We start from the raw sequence: 5,215 nt of genomic DNA, 5'->3' as shown, positions 1-5,215 counted from the left end.
GGATGATGAGATGAAAGGCGTGAGGACCAGATTGATCGACAGCAGGGAGCCCTCGCTTTCGCCACGACACTTGTCCATCGGCCGTTGATTCACAGTTCAAAGCCCGCCAATTGGCCCATAGACGCTGGGCCGGGTCGGGTTTTACTAAACCGACCCATACCTGTTGGGTTTCGGGTCTGTTTTGTTCCATACACGTCCATTGAAGAATCAGATTAGATCTTGGTTCGCGCTTGGTCCATCAAGTAGCATCCAAGTAATATCTATAAAGTATCAAATATTATACCTTAAAAAGTTGATGAGAACATATTCAAATACGCGTCAAATATCAAATATTATATCTTAAAAAGTTAATCAAGCCAAAACAATTCATGCTTTAAGGTATTTATCAATAAAATATCCAGTACATGCTAAAAGAATTAAATCATAAACAATAAATATTTTATGATTTACCATTCAACAGTAATTGACTAAATTTTAGAAAGATACACATTATGTAAAGCTAAGTATAAAAATTAAAACATAATATAACATGTGATTACTTTTAACTCTTTCTACCTCTCTAAGCTATAAAATAAAGTTTCTATGATAAGACATTAAAAATTGAAAAAAAATACTATAAAGTTAATATTATATCTGTCTGTGTATGTGGATGTTTATGTACGTACGTACATACATACATACATACATATATATATATATATATATATATATATATATATATATATATATATATATATATATATATATATATATATATATATGTGCATATATCTATGTAGTTATATAATAAATAGGTACTTTATGTGGGTTTGGATTTGCTTCAGATCAAGTCAGTCTAAAAACTCAAGCCCAACCGACTTGAAAGTTTTAGTGGATTTGGCTTTAGGCCCATGCCTAACCTATCCGTCACCAATTTGGAGGCAGTTTGGTCCAAGTCAGGTAGCAAGTTCACGCAATGAGGTGACAGTCTAGGTGTGGACCATAAAAATTGAATTTTAGATTAAAAAATGTACATAAATATTAAAGTCGGGTAGTAGGTTTGTCAAACGGATGAAGGGCCTATTTGGGTCCCAGGGGTTCTCATCAGCCTCGTAAGATCTTCCCGGCGTATTTTATCCAGAAAATACATTAAACGAATAAGGGCTTGGAAAGATGAGGACCCTGTTGGGGAAAATACAAGTCCCCCCAAGTACGTGGGCGCATCGCTAGCACGTGATCGGAAGCGCCCTAACCCGGACGTCCAACCTCGGGCGACTGACCTGACGCCCAAGCTCGGACGACCGACCTCGGACGACCAACCCGGACGTCCGACCTCGGACGACCAACCCGGACGTCCGACCTCGGACGACCCACCCGGACGTCCGACCTCGGACGACCGACCTGGCGCCCGAACTCGGACGACCGACCTCGGACGACCCACCTGGCGCCCGACCAGGCGTCCAACTCTGGAACTCTCAACCTTAAAGCGACCGATCTCGGAAGGCATCCGATCCCAGAAGACGAACCCCTCCTACTGCCCGCTGCGGTCACATCCTCCTACAGCCCGATCTGGGACCATGCCCTGAGTAGCTTACTCAACAATTAATGCGTATGGTCTCTGCAAACCTCCGGCTTACTCAATAATTAATGCGCATGGTCTCTGCAGACCTCCGGCTTACTCAACAATTAATGCGCATGGTCTCTGCAGACCTCCGGCTTACTCAACAATTAATGCGCATGGTCTCTGCAGACCCCCGGCTTACTCAACAATTAATGCGTAGGGCTCCCGCTGTCCGCAGATCTCCAGTCCTCCACGGCAAGCCAGCTCGGCTGCGTTCGATCAACCGTGACAACTCCCTGCTTCTGACCTCATCCTCTACGACAAGGCATTAATTCACATGATCATGCACCAATTCATGCGACGTGCTCAGTCATACGGCAGCCTGGTCCCGTCGCATCACAGGTAACCCAGTGCCCCCTATAAAAGAAGAACCCCTCTACCTTAAAGGGGGCTGGATGCTGAAACTCTGGGTACATTGTTTCTACCTATATTTTCCCTCTGACTTAAGCATCGGAGGGCCGGCGCCGAAAACCCCAGCCATCGGTTTGTTGCAAGTCTACTGGAGGACGCCGCTCGCCGACGGACCACCTCCTCCCGCCGACCCAGCGCCGGAGCTCCTCCTCCTCAGCCGACGGCCGCCCCCGGGTCCAATTTCCAGCAACAGTTGGCGCTAGAGGAAAGGACCGAGTTGTGGCCATGAAGTTGAGGAGCAAAGGAACTTCTAATACCTCCCGGCGTCTCCCACCAAGTCCTGGACACTCTGTCCAGAACTCACCATCTCCGGCTGGTCCAGTTCCTCAAGTCCAGCCGGAACAGTTCAACATCCTGGTGCAGCAGGTCCAAGCCTTGGCTGCAGCTGTCCAAGGCTTGCAGCGCGAGGGATCCCTACCTATGCCGCCCCCGCAGGCCCAGGTCCAGCCAGTGCTCCCTCCCAATGGACCAGTGCCCCAGAGTCAAAATCTCCGTGGCTCCTCGAGGGCCAACGACGAAGAGTGGAGCCATCGCCAAGACTCAGCCCGAGCGTCACCCCGGAGGGAGCTGCCAGGGAGAAGCATCGATCGAAGGCCGCAACTTTCGGAGGCCGAGTCAGCCTCGGACCGCCACGAGCCGGAACAAGCTACCGTGGCAACCCCCCAGGTTGGGGAGCTCGACAGGAAAGTCGAGAACCTCGAGCGCCAGATTGAGGCGCTTCATAGTAGGAAGGCGAGGCGCGAGGGGGACTTTGAATTTACCACCAAGTTCCCCTTCTCCCGCCAGATCGAGGACGAGCCGGTCCCACCGAGGTTCAAAATGCCCCAAGTGGAGCCCTACAATGGAACTACTGACCCCCTCGATCATTTGGAGAGTTACCGAGCTCTCATGGCACTGCAAGGGTCCTCGGAGGCTGTGCTCTGCAAAGCCTTCCCAGCAACTCTCCGGGGGACAGCTCGGTTTTGGTTTTCCGGACTAAAGCCGAGCACGGTGTTCTCTTTCGAGCAGCTTGGCAGGCAGTTCGCCACCAATTTCGCTGCCAGCCGGCGCCAGCGGCGAACATCGGACTTCCTCCTGGATGTCAAGCAGAAGGAGGAGAAATCTTTCAGGAAGTATCTCGACCGCTTCACCGCTGCAACTTGGGAGGTCCGCGAGCTTGACCAGTCGATAGCCATGTCGGCGCTAAAGACTGGGGCTCGCTCCTACAGATTTCTCTTCTCCGTCGAGAAGAGCTTCCCCGCCGACTTCACCGAAATGCTGGCCCGAGCTCGGAAATATGCAAAGGCTGAGGAGGCTATCGCCTCCAGGCGGGGTGCGACCGAGCGGGCTTCAAAGAAGCAGAAGAAGTGCCGCAAGGAGCGCGGTCGCCAGAGGAGCCGATCTCCCGCCGAGAGAAGAATCTCCCTCGTCTGAGGAGTCCGCCTCGACAGTGGGGACAACCTCGACCAAGGTCCCCACCTCGGCCGAGGTCCCCGCCAAGACCTCGAATGCAGTCGGGGAGGTACGAGAACTACACACCCATCAATGCACCCCGGACCGAGATTTTGATGGAGATTGAAGGTCGGGACTTTTTCCGACCTCCGCCTCCGATACGGGATGTAGGAGTCCCGCGCAACCCCAGGAAGTATTGCCGCTTCCACCGGGACCACGGACATGACACGGAGGATTGTTTCCAGCTCCGAGACCTTATTCGCCGTGGGGTACTCAATCGGTTTGTGAGGAACCGACGTGAGGAAAGGAGGCCAGCGAAAAATGTCATGCCGTCCGAAAATCCAAATGACAACAGGCCCATCGCCGGCACCATCAACGTCATTGGACGAGGAAGCTCGGCTGAAGAATTAGCCGAGGAAAGGACCCCCCTTAAGCGCCCACGCACCTCCGAAGCCATTTCGTTCTCGGAGGAGGACTTAGAAGGAGTTGAGACTCCTCACAATGACGCTGTGGTCATATCCATGATTGTAAACAAGTTTCATGTAAAGCGGGTCTTAGTTGATAATGGAAGCTCAGCAAATATTTTGTATTACCATGCCTACCAAAAAATGGGGTTAGCGGAAAGCCAGCTTCGGAAAATAAATGCCCCGTTGGTCGGATTCACCGGGGACTCAGTCCCGGTTGAGGGTGAGGTCAGCCTTCTAGTCACGGTTGGTCTCGCCCCCCGAGAAAGTACTGTGAGGACGGACTTTCTCGTGGTCCGCCTGCCTTCGGCCTACAATGCTATCCTAGGACGACCAAGGCTAAATGTCTTCCGAGCTATAGTCTCGACCTACCACCTGCTCCTGCGGTTCCCTACCAACCAAGGAGTAGGCGAGGTCTGTGGAGATCAGATGGTGGCCAAACAGTGCTACATGGCGACCCACAAAGCGAAGCGATCGACCAAAGCATTAAGCCAGCAGGAGCTACTGGCCAAGGCGTCGACCCAAGCAATGGACCGTATGCTGCCCATCGAAACCTTGGACGTGCGGGACGATCCTTGGAAGAAACGGGTAGAGCCGGGTGAGCTCCTTATCCAAATCCCTTTACTAGAAAGTTCTCCCGAACTAACCGTACAGGTCGGCTCCGGCTTGAGTTCCTGCGAAAGAGGGCGTATGATCGAATTTCTTCGAGCCAACATGGATGTCTTTGCCTGGTCGCCCGCCGACATGCCAGGAATCGACCCTGAGGTCATGGTTCACCGACTCCAGGTGAAACCGACCTGCAGACCCATGAGGCAAAAGAAGCGAGGCTCCGCCCCGGAACGACAGCGAGCGGCGGCCGAGGAAGTGGACAGACTCCTCGAAGCCGGCTTCATCCGAGAGATCTCCTATCCAGACTGGCTCGCCAATGTCGTCCTCATGAAGAAAGCCAATGGAAAATGGCGCATGTGCGTGGACTACACCGACTTGAACAAGGCCTGCCCAAAGGACAGTTTCTCCCTTCTCAGCATCGACCAGCTTGTCGACTCTACTTCGGGACATCAACTGCTAACCTTCATGGACGCCTTCTCAGGATATCATCAGATCCGAATGGCGCCCGAAGATCAGGAGAAGACGGCTTTCATCACCGACAAGGGCACTTATTGTTACAAGGTGATGCCATTCGGGCTGAAGAATGCAGGAGCTACATATCCGAGGCTGGTCAGCCAAATCTTCAAAGACCAGATAGGCCGAAATATGGAGGTCTATGTGGACGACATGCTGGTGAAAAGCCGGACGGCAGAGCACCATG

The sequence above is a fragment of the Phoenix dactylifera genome, chromosome 12 (assembly GCF_051530095.1).
Source record: "Phoenix dactylifera cultivar Ajwa chromosome 12, Ajwa_hap1_PhDact_Kaust_v1.1, whole genome shotgun sequence".
Taxonomy (NCBI): domain Eukaryota; kingdom Viridiplantae; phylum Streptophyta; class Magnoliopsida; order Arecales; family Arecaceae; genus Phoenix; species Phoenix dactylifera.
This window is presented reverse-complemented; position numbering follows the sequence as displayed.